This window comes from Salvia hispanica, chromosome 1 (genome assembly GCF_029641045.1).
Source record: "Salvia hispanica isolate PSC_SH4W2 chromosome 1, Shi_PSC_v1, whole genome shotgun sequence".
Classification (NCBI taxonomy): Eukaryota; Viridiplantae; Streptophyta; class Magnoliopsida; order Lamiales; family Lamiaceae; genus Salvia; species Salvia hispanica.
The window spans coordinates 36,119,096-36,140,972 of record NC_142692.1 but is presented as its reverse complement, the minus strand read 5'-3'; the positions used below and the strand labels follow the sequence as shown (position 1 = coordinate 36,140,972).

The window sequence follows — 21,877 nt, the reverse complement described above, 5'->3', positions numbered from 1 at the left end:
GTTTGAATATTTCATGTTATCATGTTTCTTAGATGGATGTGTAAAACAATTATCAAATGTGGTTTTTAAACTATGCAGTCTGTAATAATATATCAACTATCAAATCAGTACAGCAACTTAAATAGAAATGTCAACAACTTGAATTGAATGTCAATAGATCAAAAACAATTCTTGTAACTAAAAAAAATATACAACTATTTTTCTTATTTTTTTAATTTGAAACATGTACTGGCATCATTATCATAAAATACATGTTAAAAGTTTCCATATAAAAACTCAACATTTTGTCCATACCTTAATTATCAAATGTCAATAACTTATAGCAAAAATGTCAACAGCTTGTCAATAGGCTTCATATAAAATTTCAAACAACTCAATATTTGGAACATATTCATGAATTATGGTCATACAATACATGTCAATATAAAGAAAATTAAATGTAAAAAACAAAAAAGAAAATATAAATAAACTGTATGTAATGTCAATAACTAAATAATTGTCATGTCAATAGTCAGAATTACAAATGTTAACAATGTCAACTGCTTGTTTTTCTAATAAAATGGTGGAAAAAAAATTTAATTCAAAACCCTCTGAAGAGTTGGTATGTTGTTCAGAAGCTAATGATGGTTAGTGAAAGCGTGTTCTTAAAAATAATGAAGAAAACCCTCGGTCCAGGAAATCCGCTGGGCACTGGGTCCAGGAACTCAGAGAACCTCGAGCTACCTGTCGTCGGGCACACAATCACTTCCTTAACTCCCTCTTCAAAAACCCTCAACCCACTTAGCTAGAAAAACTAAGTACGTGGAAGTAGGGATCGAATCCACAGAGATGAATGCGCAAGTAAACATGTTCAAAGACTCGGGAACTATTTTTTGTTGGCTGCTGCCACGCATTTTTAGGGTTGAGTTTTAATTCCTAGACTTGGTAATTGAAATTTGCTACGCTAACAACTAGATCTAGGCAGAAACAGGAAACATGCATATAAACTAGAACAAGCGAGACAATCACTAGATCTAAGAAAACTATTCCCTAAATTACCTAGACATGGGAAAACAACTGAAGGTGGGGACCATTTTCTGAAAAAGGTAGAGTACGGTTAAAAGGCTGCAAAATAACTAACTAAAGGACCAACTAACAGCGACATCATCTTCTTCAACATTTATCAGGAAACAACCAGTTAAGAAGCAGAGCAAAAAAACATAAATCGAAACGAAGCAGACGGAATTAAAAGGAGTAAAATGAAGAACTGTTAAAACTAAGGCAGATCTACGACTACTAGACGAGGTAAAATGAGAATGCAGAATTTAAACAACTAAATGAAACTCAAACAAGCAGATCCAGCCACGGGACGCTTTATCCACTCCGGATCCAAGCCATCCACAACAACCAAACATCATTTCCACTTCAGATTCTCACTGATCTACGTAGATTTCACCGATCAACAAAAGATTTCTCACAAACCAGCTTCAAACTCAGATCAACCAACAAAGATCAGCAAATCAAACCCACAACAACACAATAAGATAAACGAAACAAAAGCAAACATATCTATTGCAAAATACGAAATATCCAACGATAGAAACAACACAAAAGCCGAGCCTCGAACATCGAAGACTCGGCGAGTACCAAAAGTAGACAGAAAATAAAAGATAATTGTTTCTTCGCCTCCGTAGAGACGGTGTTGCACCAAAACTTCCTAAGAAACGAGAACCCCCAGAAACTTTCCCCCAAATGAGTGTGTAGAAAAAATAGAGAACTAAGCTAGGAGCTGGAAAAGGTGATCCTCGACTCTGTTGGTTGCGTGCTCCTTTTATAGTGGATAGAGCTTCTAGACTGTTCTTGTGATTCCTATTTTGCCCTCCAATCGATGCTCCTCAGTCTAGTGGCTCTTCATCCTTCTGCTTAATTGTCCTTGCCAGCCTCCTTCACCAGGTGATCTCTATCTTCTTCCTGGGGCTGGCATTTTCTCTACACACCTGGCTCAAAAAGGTTTGTGTGACCCAGGAAATCACAGAATTTATCCTATAACCAATGCATGAAATTAGTCTTATCAAACTGCTCACACTTAAACCATACTTGTCCTCAAGTATAAAGACAAGAAAAAGAGAAATAAGGCGAATTTCGATGCATGGTTATTCTCTGACCAAAGTAAACTCCTATACCTAGACACTAACACTAAATAAAAAGAAACAAAGACACTAACACTTAAAAAAAATAAAACACATAGGCATGAATTAGTTCAGCTTTTCGAGCAGTTGTCCCCACAAGTTAAAGGTCAATCCAATAGTCTACACTCTCCAAATCCTCCCCTTCCCTTCTTCCACCTAGTCGGTTTGTCAGCTCGTCCAGATAGCCATTAGCTTGCTAATTATTGGATTCGCTCAATCACTCATTCTTCACCAGGGATGTTAGGATCTATCGCTCATAGTTAGTTCATGCTACTGATGCTTCGGGTTATGAGAATTCCTCCTTCTATCCTCCTTCCTAATGATTTTCCCTGGACTTCGTCCAACTTATACCTCCTCTTTTCTGGACTTTGTCCAGCTTATTCCTCCAGATTTATTTTTTTTTTCTTTTAATTCTTCTCCATGTACTTTGTCCAGCTTATACCTCCTAGTTTGGAATTTTTTCCTTTTTTCCTTCTTCCTAAATACCTCCCTTCTAAATTCTTCTCCCTAAACATCAGGTAGCAGCCCCTTTTATTATGTCAGCACTCAATGTTTAACGCTTATAACTCACATAAATAGTGGGCCTTCGTAAGTAGGTCGGCTAAGGCACCTTCTATCGTTCTTGCTTCCTCCAAACCGATTTTAGCCTATTAAGGAAAGAGGCCTCAAAGTTGTAGTGCATCCTATCTTCAATTACTCTCCCAAAGGGAATCTTGCCTTATTATCTTTGTTAATTCATGCTTAAACACATAACCTAAGAAGAAAACTAGAAACTCCTAGACCTAAGAACTCCATCACATGCTGAGCACATACTGCACTAACTCTCCCACCCCCTCCCACTTCACTCCAGCTTGTTCCCAAGCTATCCTAGTGAAGGGGGGAAATGAGGGAGTTGGTGCACACAATCAAAATAAAACACATAAAACTTCTCACACTTAGACCGAACAGCGGGCTAAGTGGGAGAGAAAAGACACAGACATAAAACAGAAAACAAACATGCTGAATATATACTCAAACTTCTCACACTTAGACCAAGAATTGGGCTAAGTGGGAGATGAACACCTAATCACAAGAAAGCATGCTTACAAAACATATAAACTTCTCACACTTAGACCAAAGATTGGGCTAAGTGGGAGAACACACTAGAAACAGTTAAACATGCTCAACACACATAACATGGACAAACAAAAAACAGAAACTAAAATGAAATGACTGTAATGTAATGTTTACTTGGTCAATGGGGGGGGGGGGGAATTCAATTCTGAGTCCGGCTCCCTTGGGAGCCAGACTTTGGTGGAACGTTGGGGCGGTTCACTTTCACTTTCTTCCTTGCTGGAGATGTCGGCGCTTCTTCTGCAGTAATCATGGGGGGTCTAGATAGGGTTTTCTTCAAAGGGACAGACGTCAAGGCCGGTGACACATGCGGGGCTACCGAAGGCTTTGGGGGGTGGTGGAAGCAGCTGCTAGGAGAAACTGCTGGGGCCGGGTTGCCGCTTCCCTTTGAGTTGGGGAAAAACCTCTCCCAACCATACTGCCATTTTCTGCATTAGCTTGACCGCCTCGGTCATTCGCTCATTCTGCGCAGATGTCCAGCCAAGGTGTTCAAACTCCCCTTGATCTCTTGCAGCACCTCCTTGACTTCACCAATATTTCCTCTCACCACAGCCATCTCCTTCCACAGCTCTGCCACGTCCGCATTCACCACATCTTCCACCAGCTCATGTTCACGCTTCACCTTGCCCACGTTGGCACCTATGTTGTAGAAGCACAACTCCGTCCCCTCCATGTGCAAGAGCCCTTTGTTGAAGAAGTACTCCATGTTGAACAGCTCCGGGGCCTCACACATTGTAACGGCTCTGCCTTCCCATACTTCAGGACGAAGTTGCGCTCTATGTAAGCGCCTAGAAGGTGGCAGGTGTACATGTGACGAGAGGGGTTGGCAGTCATTTGGTGGCATGCCTGGGCTAACCAATATCCAAGATGAACCCTGATGCGTTTAAACATGCTCCAAGTGAAGTATAGCTAGGTGGTGGTGATGCTGGAACTGGCCGTGCCCATCAGATTGTACCCGGTGAATTCCTGGGCGAAACGGAGGAGATGGTCGGTGAGGTGGATCCCTTTTGATATGCTGGCCTTGAAAATTCCGCTCCTGGCGTGTGTTAAGTACTCCCAAGCAGTTTGTGGTGAGAATCTGGGTGTGTCCTTTGGTGGGCCATATACTCTGTCGTCCTAAATGCCCTCATCATCCTCGGCATTGCTAAATAGCCCCATCCTCAAAGACCACTCCTTTACACTCATGGTATGCTCGATGGTGAAAAGACGGAAGGAGATGGCGTTCGCATCTGGATCGGTAGTCGCCTTGAACCTGAAAGTAGAGAAGAATTTTCGGGCCGCTTCCACTGGCACCTCCTGTTCACTATGGTTCAGGAGCCACTCAAAACCTATTCCCTTGATTTGGCCAAGGAATTCCTCATCAGACTCTATTTCCCTCAGCGAGTCCCTATCGTATCTCTTCCCTGACTTGGCCAGTTTCCCAACTGCGCTTCGATCCTTCTACGTTTGTGTCCTCTTCGAGTCATTGAACTTAGACATAGCTCCTAAGAACTTCTTCGTGATCCATACTTCTTCTCGCTCGAAGTTTGGGACCTCCTCTTCCTCCTCGGTCTCTTCCTCGGTCTCGCTACTCTCATTAACAGGTCCAGGGGCCTTGGGGAGTGGGCGGGGAGCTTTCCCGACGGAGATGAGTCTCTGAGATTTCCTAGGCCGAGGGACGACAGTTGTCTTTCCCTTGCTTTTGCATTCTTTGGCCACTCGACGCTCTTCCTCGGCGTCTACCTCTTCTTCAGAGTCAGGAGTCTCTCCCTCATGCATGCTTGTCGCCCCCGGGGCCAGGAATCCTGATCCCTTCGTCTGGTCATCCTCATCCACTTCATCCAACAAGCTTCGCCGGACCATCCTCCTTGACGCCCGCGGATCAGCGGGTGCGTCCTCTGGTTCCTCCTCTAGATCCACTACCTCCATCGGCCCTTCCTCTTCGGGCATCTGTCCTTCAACATCAACGGGGAACTCGTCCCCTCCAGATTTCTTAGGGATTACTCCCTCAGCACACGTAACTGGGGTCTCCCCCGTAGATTTAACCGGAGTCTCCTCCTCAGATTTGTTAGGGATTTCTCCCTCAGACACAATTGGGGTTTCCCCCTCAACAAGCAAAGTCGGGGTTGCCCCCTCAAGATCAAACGGGGTTCCCCCCTCCATATACAAATTCGAGGTTTCCCCCTCCACATTCTCATAAACAGGGGTTTCCCCCCTCACATATTCAACCACCAGGGTTTTCCCCTTCACTAATTGTATGGCAGAAGCATTACCTTCCCTCGCGATTCCCTCCGCCGAGTAATCCACCGCCATCCTGTCAATTTCATCGGCAAATCCGCTGACGCTTTCCTCCTCGAGTCCGCTGTTTGGGTTCGGCCCAATTGCATGCGTCTGATCTAGGGTTTTGGAAACCCCTAGGTTTGAACTCGGTGGTTGCGCCTCTGATTCCTCAGGAATTGCCGGTGGTGGCTGACGAAACATCGAGAAACGGGAGAACAGTTTCTCAGCCTCCTCCTTACTTCCGAACTTCTATTCTAGTTCCTTCAAAAATGCCTCCTCATCGGGACTCTTGACGGTAGAGGAACCTTGCACAAGAGTCGGGTTCCATTCTGAACGAATATCGAGCGCCAAAAAAGTCGGTTGTAACGGCGGTTGTCCGGACGACTCGCCAGAAGCTGGTCTGGTGGCTGGGTCTCCCTTCTTCACGGTGGTTCCTTGTACTTTCTTCATAGTTACCTGCAACTGCACAATTTCGGGGGTAGGTTTGGTTAGAGTTTGAAAACGATTTTGGGGAAAACTATTTAGAGAGAGAAATATAAGAGTAGAGAGAGAATGGACGATTGATTCTGATTGAGAATCAAATATCTCCAGCCTTTTCAGAGTAGCAGTCGAACGGTTGCCATATGATGCAAGAAACCGTACGTTCCTCGAAAAGCATAATTCAAATTTCAAAAGGCAACCGCCTTTTCTCCTCTCTGCAAGGCTCTTCCTCCCCCTAGCAGTTCAAAAATAAATGAAATGAAACACCAAATTCCTGGGTCGGAGATCTCGAGTGACAAAGCAATGTCCCCAAGGATTTTGGTGCTTCGAAAATATTTTTGGAAATCAAAATTTTTTAATTTGTTTGGATTTTCTTGTTTTTTTTTCTTTTTAAGAAAGCAACTAAACTATTTACATAGCAAATGAGTATCCTCAAGATTTCCTAGGTCAGTGCAAAAATAAATTTTGTTTCCCACTTTACCTGACCTAGGAATTCATTAAGGACATTCAGTTGCCTGACCATCCTAAAAAACAATAGCTGATGCATGTAGTGGAGTTTCTTCCACCACATGCATATCTGTATTGTCTCTGTAAAACTTCACTTTGTGCCCATTTACCAGGAAAGGAACTGAGTTTGGGGCGCTTCCTTGAATCTCTACAGCTCCATTTGCTCGAAGGCCAATGATCGTGTATGGCCCTATCCACTTGGATTTCAAATTATCAGGCATTAGCTTCAGCCGGGATTGAAAAAGGAGTACTTTCTGCCCTACGCGAAGTTCCTTGACTCGGAGATTCTTATCATGTCAGAGCTTTGTTCTTTCTTTATACCACATGGCCGAGTCAAATGCCTCCAACCTTAGCTCTTCCAGTTCTTGTAGTTGCAGTTTCCGTTCTACTTCACAGGCTGACGCCTTCATATTCATCTCTTTCACAGCCCAGTAAGCCCTATGCTCCACTTCCACGGGTAAATGGCACATCTTTCCGAACACCAATCTGTACGGTGACATCCCGATTGGCGTTTTGTAAGCAGTCCTATATGCCCAGAGGGCATCGTCAAGGTGCTTACTCCAATCTTTCCTTGTGGTGTTCACCGTCTTTTCCAAAATGTTTTTGATTTCTCTGTTCGAAATCTCTACTTGACCATTCGACTGGGGATGATAGGGTGTGGATAACCGATGATGTACACCATACTTTCTCATCAAAGCTTCTATTGTGCGGTTACAAAAATGCGTACCTTGATCCGAGATGATGGCTCTGGGCACCCCATACCTATTGAAAATATTTGCCCGCAGAAATTTAGCTACCTCCTTTGACTCGCAGGTGGGTGTAGCCTTTGCTTCTATCCATTTGGAGACGTAATCCACCGCAACCAAAATGTATGTGTCCCCATATGAAGATGGGAAAGGGCCCATGAAGTCCATGCCCCAAACATCAAAAATTTCACAAACTATAATCGGATTCTGCGGCATCTCATCTCTTCTAGAAATCCCCCCTGTCAGTTGACATCTTTCACAGACTTGAAAAAACTCGAAAGAGTCTTTGTTCAGAGTTGGCCAATAAAATCCACTGTCCAAAACCTTTCTGGCATTTTTCCTAGGCTCAAAATGCCCTCCACAGCCCTCCGGGATGCATCGTCGGATAACCTTATCTGAGCACATCATCTAGAGGTAAGGATCATCCCAGAAGTAGTATTTGGCTTCACTCTTTAGCTTCATTCTCTGGGCCCAGGAATTTTGTGGGACCCTGGTAGTTCTCCAGTGACTAAGTAATTTGCCACGTCAGCGAACCATGGCTCAGCATTCATCGGGCGCTTCCCCCTGTCTGATGTTCCTAGACCTGTTGTTGTGAACACTACTTCCCAGTCAATAGACCTAGCAGATTTCCATACACAATAAAGATGTTCCTTGGGGAAGGCATCTGGTATATCTTCATATGTATCCCCTTGGAAAATTTGGCTCAGGTAATCTGCAACCTTGTTCTCGGTCCCCTTTTTGTCTTTTACCTCCCAATCAAATTCTTGTAGCAACAGCACCCAACTAATCAACCTTGGCTTAGATTCCCGCTTGGCCAGGAGGTACTTAATCGCAACGTTATCAGTCTAGACTATCACTTTCGACCCTAGCAGATACGGTCGAAATTTCTCGAATGAGTACACCACTGCCAACATCTCTTTCTATGTGGTATCATAGTTCTTCTGAGCCTAGTTGAGAGTCTTCGAGGCATAAAAAATGACATAGCTTTTCCCGTCAATCCTTTGACCTAGGACTGCTCCCACTGCAAAATCACTGGCATCGCACATTACTTCGAAGGGGTAGTTCCAGTCTAGTGCGCAGATTATCGGGGCGGAGACAAGTCTATCCTTCAGCATCTGGAATGCCTTCTTGCATCCTTCATCAAAATCAAATTCCACATCATTGTGCAAGAGATGAGTTAGTGGTTGGTCAATTTTTGCAAAATCCCTAAAGAACCGCCTATAGAAACCTGCGTGACCCAGGAACCCTCTAACCTCCTTCTGATTTGTGGGGTAGGGTAGTTTCGAGATAACATCCACTTTAGCCTGGTCCACTTGAATCCCTCCCTCGGAGACTATATGACCAAGGACTATTCCTTCTTTTACCATGAAATGGCATTTTTCAAAGTTCAGGACTAAATTCTTCTCTTGACACCTTCTCAATTTGCCAAGCATGCATCAAAGGAATTCCCATACACCATGAAATCATCCATAAAAATTTCAATGCATACCTCCAACAGGTCTGAGAAGATGCTCATCATACAGCGCTGGAACGTTCCTGATGCATTGCATAGTCCAAACGGCATTCTTCTATATGCATAAGTAACAAACGGGCAGGTAAAAGTTGTCTTCTCCTGATCTTCTGGATCCACATATATTTGGAAGTATCCACTGTATCCATCTAGAAAGCAAAAATATTGCTTTCTAGCCAACCTCTCCAACATCTGATCAACGAATGGCAAGGGAAAATGATCCTTCTTAGTGGCTTCATTAAGCTTCCTGTAATCAATGCACATCCTCCATCCAGTTACCAATCTAGTAGGCACCAATTCATTCTTATCATTCTCCACAACTTGTATTCCTGATTTCTTTGGTACCATATGAACTGGGCTGACCCATTCGCTGTCTGGAAAGGAGTAAATGATCCCTAAGGATAGCTACTTCAATACTTCCTTTAGAACTTCTTCCCTCATGTTTCGGTTCAGCTTGCGTTGTGGGTCTCTACGCGCCTTCGCACCTTCTTCCAGTCAGATGTGGTGCATGCAGAGATCAGGGCTGATGCCCACCAGGTCGGAGAGCGTCCATCCTATGGCTTTCTTGTTCCTCCGGATTACTACCAATAGATCATTCTCCTGTTCCGCTGTCATGTGGCTGTTGATTATCACTGGGAATGTTTCATCTTCCCCAAGGTAGGCATACTTCAGTGTCTCGGGTAGTTTTTTCAACTCCTTCTTTGGTGTGATGGCTTCCTGGGGCAGGGGGTTTTTCTCTAGACTCTTTGTTGCTATCTCATCCAAATTGGTTCCCTCGTCTGGACCCTTCATCTGAATAGACCCCGTAAACTCGAATGACAGTGGTTGGTGGAAGAATGCCATGATCGCTTCATTGATCTGTTCATCTGTCAGGTTCAGAGTCAAAAGGGTTTCACACCATCCTGCCACTTCCTTATCAACGGACTGGCTCAACTCCGAATTATCAAACTGTTCCTGCATTAATTCAGTCTCAAGATATTCCTGGAGCAGGGGGTTAATGACATCAACAGAATGCAAATTCTCAACATCCACTTTAGTATCCACCAGACTTACTCCTTCAACTTCTTATAAATCGAAAGTGGTAACACATTTATTGAAGCCCCTAGATCACATATGGCATGCTCAATTTTTATGTCACCCAGAGAAATAGGCAAAATGAACATACCTGGGTCTGTGCACTTTGATGGCATCCTCCTTTTCTGTATCACCGCTTACACATTTTCTCCAATTACTATCTTCCTGTCGGGTTTGGTTTTTCCTGCTATGAACTCCTTGATGAATTTACTGAATGTCGGCAACTTCAAAGCTTGTAGGAAGGGCAAGTTGATCCCCGGCTTGCCGAAAATCACCATGAAGTCTTCGGTGTCGTCCTTCTTCTTTTTGGCTTCCCCTCGATGAGGGAATGGCTTCGTACGCTTCAACGTCCCTGCCAGACCTGAGACGGATGGCTCACCGACTTCTTTCCTTTCTTCCTCAGTTTCCACTTCAAGCTCCGGGTCTAAGAAAAATGGATCGGCCATTCGAGGTACTGGTTTCTCCAGATCCCCTTTTTGAAGATCGTCTTCCATCCTGACTTTGCTTACCTCAGGCCCCTCTAGATCGAGGGTCTTGCCTTCCTTGCCCATTGATGGAGGTGTATTTTCATCTTTTCTCATCTCCGGACCCTCATAGCCCCGTCCTGACCTCAAAGTTATCTGACTAATATTTGCCCGATCAGGTGGTTTTACTGAAGTTGGTATCCTTTCTTCATGTCCCCTCATTTCATTCAGCGAAGTGGCCAATTGTGACATTTGCTTGGCTAACATATCCATGGCAGATTTATGCTCCTGTTGAGCATCTTGGATTTTGTGTACCACATCGTTGTTTGCATGTATATTGTTCTGCATGTGTTGTTGTGAGTTGACTAGGTCCGTTCCCCTGATTTGAGCGATAATTACCCTGACCTCCTTGATTGTTGTTGAACTGATTCCCTGACCCTTGATTCCCTTGGTGTGCATGCTGGAAATTCTGATTATTTCCGGTGGCGTTCCTCTGATGTGGTGGCACATAAGAGTTCCCTTGATTACTCTGGTTCATGTTGTTCCAGTTGTACTGGTCCCCTGGTTGCGATAACTCCAGTTGTTTGGTCCTTTCTGGTTTTTCCCTGACCAGTTCGAATTATGTTGGGGTCCATCCTGACCACGGCTAGGCCAGTTCTACGGGGTCTCTGCTGGACCTGGGTACTGTAGCTGAAGCTGTTGGTTTCCGTCTGCCCATCTAAAACAAGGGTTGTCTCTCCATGGTGCCTCCTTGATCTTCCACCGATTCTAGATTGTATTCTGATTGCCTTGATTCCAATTCCCTACTGTATTTGCTTGGCCTTGGAACTCTCCATCGGGCGGTGGACCGTAATAGAGCTGGAGTTGATTTTCCTCTGGGCCTGGCGGCTTCTCTTTCTCCTGCGAGGTCAGGGAACTCTTTTTCTCAATCACACTAAGAAGTGCCTTCTCCAACCGATCTATCCTGTCCCCAACTCCTTCTCCCTCTTGTTCCTTGATTGCGTTTGCTGAACCTCTCCTCATGATACGCGGGTGATCATAGGCCTTCTTTGCGTCGATCAACCTTCCCAAAATTTCTCGTGCTTCACTTGCTTTGTTCTTTGTGAAATTCTCCCCACTCGAGGAATTCATTACAAGTAAAAAGTCTCAGCCTCCATCATCCTATGGTTGGGACAGGCGTCGAGCAGCCCCTTAAATCGAGACCAGTATTGACTGAAGGACTCATCGTAATCCTGTTTGCATTCCTGAATCTCCTTCTTCAGGGCATTTGTTTTGTTGGACGGGAAAAAATAATCCAGGAATTCCAGCTTGAAATCCTTCCATGTGTTGATCGAGTTTGGTGGGAGCCTCAGCAGCCAAGTGTTAGCCTCGCCCTTTAGGGCAAACGGGACTGCACGCAAACAGTAGTCCTCCTTAGTAGCCTCGTTGGGTCGCTTTTGGATACTGCACAGCTTACTAAACTCGTTTCGGAATTCGTAAGGACATTCATTCCTTCGTCCAGAGAATGTAGGTAAAACACCCAGCACATTTGTCTTGATATCAATAGACCTCTGGCGCTGGTTCGAAACTATGGCATGGGCGGGCTCACCATCCAGATGCACGGTGAGTGAACCTATCTCCGGATCGGGATCCTCCAAGTGTGCCATATGTACGTCTTCCTCTTCCTCGGTTTCGGAGTGCTCTGTTTCTGTAGACGACTTCGGGTCCTCTCCTCCCGACGAGTACCACTCCTTCTCACTTTCTGATTCGAATGGGAATGGATCTACTGTCGTAAACCCTGATCTGGTGGTGATGGTGGATGTCGATTCCTTAACCTGCCACCTGACCTGAGCGTCCTTTGATCCAGACGGGTTGCTCCAGTTCCCAAATCGTGAGCCCTTGCTCATAAACTGTCAAGAAAAACAAATAACAGAAATTAAACTATATACACCAAATCCTCAAACACGTAAACAAATTACGCCATCCATCCCCGGCAACGGCGCCATTTGAAGAGCTGGTATGTTGTTCAGAAGCTAATGATGGTTAGTGAAAGCGTGTTCTTAAAAATAATGAAGAAAACCCTCGGTCCAGGAAATCCGCTGGACACTGGGTCGAGGAACTCAGAGAACCTCGAGCTACCTGTCATCGGGCACACAATCACTTCCTTAACTCCCTCTTCAAAAACCCTCAACCTGCTTAGCTAGAAAAACCAGTACGTGGAAGTAGGGATCGAATCCACAGAGATGAATGCGCAAGTGAACATGTTCAAAGACTCGGGAACTATTTTTTGTTGGCTGCTGCCACGCATTTTTAGGGTTGAGTTTTAATTCCTAGACTTGGTAATTGAAATTTGCTACGCTAACAACTAGATCTAGGCAGAAATAGGAAACATGCATGTACACTGGAACAAGCGAGACAATCACTAGATCTAAGAAAATTATTCCCTAAATTACCTAGACCTGGGAAAACAACTGAAGGTGGGGACCATTTTCTGAAAAAGGTAGAGTACGGTTAAAAGGCTGCAAAATAACTAACTAAAGGACCAACTAACAGCGACATCATATTCTTCAACATTTATCATGAAACAACTAGTTAAGAAGCAGAGCAAAAAAACGTAAATTGAAACGAAGCAGACGAAATTAAAAGCAGTAAAATGAAGAATAGTTAAAACTAAGGCAGATCTACGGCTACTAGACGAGGTAAAATGAGAATGCAGAATTTAAACAACTAAATGAAACTCAAACAAGCAGATCCAGCCACGGGACGCTTTATCCACTCCGGATCCAAGCCATCCACAACAACCAAACATCATTTCCACTTCAGATTCTCACTGATCTACGTAGATTTCACCGATCAACAAAAGATTTCTCACAAACCAGCTTCAAACTCAGATCAACCAACAAAGATCAGCAAATCAAACCCAAAACAACACAATAAGATAAACGAAACAAAAGCAAACATATCCATTGCAAAATACGAAATATCCAACGATAGAAACAACACAAAAGCCGAGCCTCGAACAGCGAAGACTCGGCGAGTACCAAAAGTAGACATAAAATAAAAGATAATTGTTTCTTCGCCTCCGTAGAGACGGTGTTGCACCAAAACTTCCTAAGAAACGAGAACCCCCAGAAACTTTCCCCCAAATGAGTGTGTAGAAAAAAATAGAGAACTAAGCTAGGAGCTGGAAAAGGTGATCCTCGACTCTGTTGGTTGCGTGCTCCTTTTATAGTGGATAGAGCTTCTAGACTGTTCTTGTGATTCCTATTTTGCCCTCCAATCAATGCTCCTCAGTCTAGTGGCTCTTCACCCTTCTGATTAATTTTCCTTGCCAGCCTCCTTCACCAGGTGATCTCTATCTTCTTCTTGGGGCTGACATTTTCTCTACACACCTGGCTCAAAAAGGTTTGTTAGACCCAGGAAATCACAGAATTTATCCTATAACCAATGCATGAAATTAGCCTTATCAGGTGCAAATTTATGAATGTGGAGATATAAGGGCGGTTTAACGGTTATGCCATGCCTATGTCTGTTTTGTTGTGATATTGTGTGTCTGATGCCCAGTTTGAGAGTTCGCTCCGTTGGGCTATAGGGCTATGGATATGTTTAAACGAATTCGGGTTTGAGTAGGGCCGCAAACCCTACCAGGTTGTGTGCACGGTGGGATCGGGAGCCGTCCTTGCTAGTCAGCCGGTCTCGTGGGCGAAAAGTGTGGCCACACTTTCGTCGCACCATGGAAATGTTGAAATTGTGGAAATTGATGAGAAAAGTGGGGAGTTGTTTGACTGGCCAGTCTATGGAAATATTTTTGTGATACTCGTTTAATATTTATTTTGATAATTGTAAAACCTCGAGTTCACTATGGTAAGGGTGGCATAACTTATAAAATGTTTTGGCAACGAGTTCGCTGAGTATTTCAAAATACTCAGCCCTGCATGTGTTTTCCTTATATGCAGGTTGAACGACGACGAGCGGTGGCGGGTGTTGAGCATATTAACTAATTAAGATGGATGTTTTGAACTTCGAGTGTAGTTGTGTCTTCATACATAGCTGCACTTTCTCTTGGTCGTTTCCGCTGAATTTTTGATACACTTTAGCATGATCTGGATATTTTGCTCTTATTCCTTTCGGTTTAGAAGCTTTAGACTTCTTGTGGTTTTTCTTGGAAATTATGTCAAACTCTTGAGATATTTGATCGTAGTTTATGGTACCTTTCTTTTACTTATTAAAGCTTCTAGGTTAAACCATTGACTTATTGCTTTGATAGTTCCTTTAAATACTTTGGTCAAATCTCTTTAAATGAAACCCTAGCCTATGTTTATTTCTTTTAAGTCCGTTTTGGTAGCAGTCGCCGTATTTATTATACCCTAGCGAGGCAGACTGTTACAAGAAAGCTCACTCCAAGCCCTGCGGGACTCGCGAGTATCGATGCAACTGTGGAACCCTCTTCTCTAGGTAAATCATGAAGTATGATTAAATTCTTTAATTCTTGTTATTTATGCAAATCTGTGCAGTTTTGATTTCATCGTGCAAAAATAAAAACTTTTCAGTGAAGTAAATGATGTCGTCTATTTATTAAGAAAAAGGTTTTATTTGGTGAAAATCATCATCAGATCTAGATGCACAGATCTAAACTTCATGATTTTTTTTATTGATTTTTAAAATTGCGGGATAGAACAGAATTTAATCATATATAATAGTTTTTTCTGATAAATGTTTTAGCCCAGAATGATGATTAATCCCATGTTTCATTTCTTTGAAAGATTCAATTTTTTAAAGTGGGTTTTTGTTGTTTTAGTTATACTATAAGCATAAGATGGCCAATGTGTAAGATTGTGTTCTAAATAAATCGATCTTAATTTGCAAGAAATTTGTTTTTGGGAGTTTTGAATGTGGAACAGTGGCAAACCTGCATTTGCATGCAAATAATTTTGTAGACTATGATCATAAAAAACCTTGTGTTGTTTTTTTTTTCTAAATTTTATGAGCTGCACATGAAATGCACTGGCTACTGTGTATGTGTGTGTGTGTTTGTACATGAACAAGCTCTATTTTCAAGAACTTTAGTGCATGCAAAATCCATCTCTCTCTCACTCACTTTGGGGCTGACAAGCTCAGAAAAAACCATCTACATTTTCTTGTATGCTTTTGTTTTGAAAGTTTGTAGTGTCCCACAAGACTAATTGGCCCCATATAGTCATTATTAAAGAGGATTTGTGCCTTTCTACACTCACCCCAATATTTCACATGTTTAATTTCATCTAATAGTATATGATATTTTGGCCTTGTTTTGTGTTTAATTTCATCACTGGATTTTACTTTCATTTTCTGGATTTTCACTATTCACTACTCAAGCATTTGCAATTCGCTGCAGAAGTGTGTATTTGAGAACTTGGGGGTTGAAAACATGCCAAAATTAATCAAATTTGAGAGTGCAACGACCATCAAACAAAATTCCTCAATTTAATGAAAATGAAGGAGGGGGTGTAGGGTTGGGTGGATTTTGGGTTTACGTAATTCATATGTAAGATGATGGAGTACTAGAAGAAGGAGAGCTGCTTCACTAATCATAAATAAGTTCAAGATCTCATTCTGTTTTACTCAACTTGGATAGTCATTAACAAAATCTTATTCTGAATATAAGTATCTAATAAAATAAAGTAGCATCCTTATTTATTTCTCCATTCATGAGCTTTGAAGTTCTTGAAAACAACTGCTTGTTTAAACTATATTGTGTTTGTTTGTCCTCAAGACCTCAACTATCTAGTATTTCGGTTCAATTATTGTGCATATTTTGTCTGCACTTGATAAGGCTCGTTTCATGCATTGGTTATCGGTGCTTGCAGAGGACTAATGTGTGTTTATAAGTTCAGGTGCGTAAGAAAGACCCAAGGATTTGTGCAATTTGACCTGGCGGATGCAATCGAGTGAAATTTGAAGTGAAGTACCAGAAGTCGCCTCACAGACCTAGGAGAATCAGAAAGCATGGCGACAGGAGTAGAACGGGAGCAAAAAAGCAAATTTTAAAGATCCTTCTCAGGTGTACAATTGTCAAATCAGCAAGAAGACGCCTTAGGGATTAGAGCCTAATCTATATAAAGGGATGGATATCCAAAGAAGAGGCATTTCCACTCTTAGCTCAAGTTTCCCGAGAGCTCAATCCATTTCAATTCTACTTCAATTTTTTCTACGCACTTGGTTATGGGGTGAAGTTCTGGCTGTTGTGGTGGTGTCTTGTTCAGTTTTAGTTGTGTAACACCGTCCCAAGTGGGCGAAGAAACAATTTCTACTTACTGCTTTTGTTTTATTTTCGTGCTTTGAACTTTGTTGATGTATGAATCATTTTCATAGCTGAATGCTATGAATGTTTTTGTTGATGTTTCTTTGGATCTCGAGGCATTGATGTTTGTTTTTTCACTGGTTTGGATGCGCTTAGCAATTGTTGGTTGTTTGGAGTAGAAATCGGTTGGATTCAAGTTGGTTTTGTGGATCTGAATTGAGGAGGACGGGTCTGAATGTGGTGATGTTGGAATCTGATTGATTCGTATGGAATTTGAGTTTGAGTTAGTGGATCTGATATGCTCTCTTTCGAATCTACATGGTTATGGCTTGTTACTGTTTTTTCTCAATTCTGCTTGGTCGAGTAGATTAGATCTGGTAGTTTCATGCTTGAATTTTACTGTTATGTCATGATCCGAAGTTTAATCTGTTTTAGTTTTGTTTGATGCCTTGTTCCACTCAGCTCTTTTTGTTGATCTCACGAAGAAGATGAAGTCGTTTAGTAGTTAGGATAAGATCTGCATCTTGCTTTGTTCTTTTATGCTTTTAACAGCTTTTTCGGTTACTAGGTTAGTTAGGGAAACTGGTACCCACTTGCTTTTGCATATTGTTTGCGGTAAAAGTTCAACATGATCGTTTAATTACAGGTGTTTTCAGTTGCTTGGTTTGTTTGTTCACATTTGATATTCATGTATATGTTCGTACTATTCTTGTCCGCTAGGTCAGTTAGATAGAATAGTCTTTTAATTTCTGCCGAGTCTAGGAGAGTGTCTAATTTGCATGCTTTTCTGCGACTATAATGATAATATTTTTGAAACTTGTGAAATGATTAATATCAAGAAATTAATAATTTCTAATGGATAAAAGATTTACAAGTTTGGCGAATACATATATGATATATGGCTTTGGATACAGGTTTGGAATATGAAAAAGTTGCAATGGATATTTGGGTGGAAAATAAAGAGACTTCTAAATTCCTTTTTGTGGGGTTTTATATTCCTATTTAAAATTTAAAATAGGGATGGGATAAGAAGAGAAAAAGAAATAGATAAGCATGTAATTAATTAATTGAGATAAGAAGATATAACCACAATAAATTCAATTTTCATGGAAAAAAGAAATGGCAAAACATATTAAATCAGATATTCAACATAATATTAGTTCTATGTGCAGAAACTCAGTATTTAACCACTGTTATTTGGAGTATTATTCATTTTTTTTCTTCAAATAATTTTATTTTACATTTATAAATGAGAATGAGATCAATTACAATTTAAATCCCAAAATTTGGAACTTGTCGCAATTAAATTCAATTCGTAATTAAGTGTTTCAATAATGTCACAACTTTTAAATTTTTCTAATTTGAGACATTAATTATTGAAACACTTTTATTAAGTCTAATTTTCAATAAAGTCAAAAGTTTGAGATTTAAATTGCTAGAATTATCTATTTACCAATTAGTAGGATTTATAATAGGATGAACATTAACTCTTTATGTTGTTATTTTGAAATTTTAGTTAATTATATAGTATTATGGTTGGTTGTTTAAGAATCTATATGATTCTATTTTATTTTTTGGTCCAATTAGATTAGAGTATAATAGATTATAACACAACAATATATAAATCTTATACCGAAAAGCAAATGTTTTATTTCTAGTGGGACGAAGGAAGTATATATTAATAAGGTCAATTGGGCTCCATACAATATTCATATATTTCTTCGTGTACAATAATGAATCAACTTTCCTGCATAGAAGACTAATTGAAATTATTACAAGGAAAAGTCTAGTTATTAATATAATCACACAATTAAAGTCCACACAATTATGGCCAAATAATTCTAGATTTTATCTCAACAAGACTAATAATGGAAAACATATCACAAGAGTAAGAATTGTTAATTACGCATCATTGTTACATCCTTTGATAAATTACAAGAGCTTTCTGTCTCCCAATGAAATAAACTTATATACTACTCCATATTATTAATTACACATCAATGTTACATACTTTGATAAATTATAAGAGCTTTCTGTCTCCCATTGACATAAACTTATATTCTACTCCATGAGCTTATGATAATTTAATTATGAAAGCTATAGGCTACAAAAAGTGGGCATATATATATCAACTACTCCCTCCGTCTCAGTTTAAGAGTCCTATTTTGTCATATCCGTCCGTCCCAATTTAAGAGTCCCATTTAGAATTTACCATATTTGAACATAAAATTTAACCTCATTGTTGATGAAATTTACATTCAAATATCATTATTTACATAAAAATAAAACAAAAGAAGCACATTTTACATACAAAAAGTCAAAAGGTTCTCACTTTCTACTACTCCACTTCAATTATTACACACTCCAACAACAACCGCCTAACTTCAATTATTACACACTCCAAATATTTCTTAAAACTCGTGCCTTAACTAAATTGCACTCATAAACTGGGACGGAGGGAGTATTACACTTTCCCTTTAGCCTTTTGGCTTTGCCACGCCTACCATTTTCCGTAATACTTATCTTTTTAATCTTTTAAATTTTATTTCTTCTAAATAATACTCCCTCCGTTCACAAAAAATAAGGCATATTGTGAATGGCATGAGTTTTAATATGAAATTGATGAAGTAAAAGAGAAGAGAAAAAAGTAAGAGAGAAGTAGCGTTAGTAGAATGTGTGGTCAATATTATTAGTAAGATAAAAGGAAAAAAAAGTAAGAGAGAAGTAGTGTTAGTGAAATATGGGATCCATATCATTAGTAAGAGAGAATGGAAAAAATTAAGAGAAAAGTTGTTGAAACTTTCCTTTTTTAAATATGCTCTATTTTTTATGGACAAATAAAAATGGTAAATATGCTCTATTTTTTTTGGACAAAGGGTGTACATACATTGAATTTCATTTCAATAAAACTTTTAGGAGTTTGGGTGTTTTATAACAAGAAGAGTGACAAAAAAGTAACCATGTCACTCCTCTAATTTTATGTAAAACAATTAATTAAAAAGAATATATGTTGATTCAATATTCATATTCACCACTGTCACTCTCTCAAACACACACACATCCTTTACTTTGCACAATTATTGCCTTTTCTGTTTTTTTTTTTTTTTTTTGCCATGAATTATCTGGGATTTGTGTTATACTAGTAATTTTTTTTTAGTTGGCCGTTTTTCTCGTCCAAAATTAGATAGTTTAAGACAGTGATTCAGAGAGTTAGATTCTACTATTAGTTTTTTGTTTTCAATTTTGTTTTTCGTCTTCTTTCCATATTTAACAAAATATTTATGAGAATTCATCGATAATACATTACTCCTCAGCTGCATTAAATTTCCAGGTGGGATTTAGCTATTTCATGACTAGCGCTTTAATGAGGGTTTGTCAGAGGGCATATCTTCACTCACAGAATACCCAAAAAAAATTTCTTTAAATCTCAATAATTTTCGTCTATTTTTGTCACAATTCATCTTAATTATTCGTCCCCCTCCACCCACCAAAAATAGAAATAGCAACGTTTCCGACGGCGATTCTGAGTTCAATCGAAAACGGCAGCCGTGCTAGGCTTAATTGCGATATAAGCACCTTAAATCCAATGCTGCCTAATTCTACCACCATAGCCGTCCCCACCCCCTCTCAGGTCGAGCCCAAGAAGAAGAGAAACCTACCCGAAAACCCCGGTAAGTAACTCGCACGCACACACACATGTGTATCTGTTGTTTTTCCCATTTTTGAATAATCGAATGTTCAATTGTTATGTTTTCTATTTTAGCTTATCGCATAAATTATTTTCTAAAACTATTTTTTTTAGTGTTTTTCTTTTATAAAATTTTTTATTCGTGCGAATTTAACATAAATTACTATGTAACGCCCCTATTAATTATCTAAATTATTTTGAAAAAAATGTATTTTTAAACAAAATGCAATAAACATAGCCCTACCAATATTATTTTCTGCGATCCGCCTCTGATCTTATCTAATGAACTGAACGCCCGTGCGTGCAGATCCGGCACGGAGGTGATCGCGTTGTCGCCCAGAACCTTAATGACGGCGAATAGGTTCGTGTGCGAGATCTGCAACGAGGGTTTCCAAAGGGATCAGAATCTTCAGCTGCACAGGAGGGGCCACAATCTGCCTTGGAAGGTGATGCAGCAGAGCACGAAGGAGGCTCGCAAGAGGGCGTATGTCTGCCCGGAGCCTTCGTGCCTCCACCACCACCCGTCCCGTGCGCTGGGGGACCTCACGGGGATCAAGAAGCACTACTGCCGGAAGCACGGCGAGAAGAAATGGAAATGCGAGAAGTGCTCGAAGATCTATGTCGTGCAGTCGGATTGGAAAGCCCACTCCAAGACCTGCGAGACTCGAGAGTACCGATGCGACTGCGGAACCCTCTTCTCCAGGTAAATTCATTCGTCTATGTCGGAAAAATCATGAAGTTTGATTAAATTCTTGTTATTTATGCAAGTTTGTGTTTGGATTCGTATCTGTTGGAAAAATCATGAAGTTAGATTAAATTCTTTAATTCTTGTTATTTGTGCAAATCTGTGCAGTTTCGATTTCCTCATGCAAAAAAAAAGAACTTTTGGTGGAATTTAAGATCACAGTAGTGTTACTGTCAGTGAATTAAATGATGTCGTCATTTATTAAGAAACTGTTTCATTTGGTGAAAATCATCATCAGATCTAGACGTACAGATCTAAACTTCATGATTTTTAAATATTGATTTTTTTAAGTTGCGGTATAGATCTGAATTTAATCATATTTTATGGTTTTTTCCGTTAAGTTTTTTTCCTTAAAATGATGATTAATCCCATGTTTTATTTCTTTGAAAGATTCGATTATTTAAAGTGGGTTTTTCTTGTTTTAGTTATACTCCCTCCGTCCCGGCTAAGATGACACATTGCTTAGCCTACACGGGATTTTAGGAGTTATTGGTTAAAATGTTTAATTGGAGAGAGAGAAGGTGGGTGTAAGTATGAAAGTAGAGAGATAAAGAAAGATGGATATTTTAATAGGAGTGAGAAAAAGTGGTTGAGTGTATTAATTGGAGAGAGAAAGTTACTAAAAAAGGAAATGTGTGTAACACCCCGACTTTTTCTACCTTTATATTTTGTTCTTGAAAGGACGTCTTTTGTTGACCTGAAAATTTTTGTGTTATTTCCTTTGACGAGAGATGAATTTACTTTACAGTTCAAAATAATTATTATTTCCTAGCCCAATTTGAAACCCATTTAATATGAGCCCAAGTCACATATTATTATTTTTCTTATTGTTGAGCCCATTTGAAACGTTCTACGAAAATCAGT

At 40.4% G+C, this 21,877-nt stretch overlaps 1 pseudogene; it reads left to right on the top strand.

Annotated features, from left to right (window-relative positions):
• The first annotated feature begins 11,895 nt into the window (after positions 1 to 11,895).
• LOC148933699 (protein indeterminate-domain 12 pseudogene) lies at positions 11,896 to 20,975 on the top strand (annotated as a pseudogene).
• Positions 20,976 to 21,877: the final 902 nt, after the last annotated feature.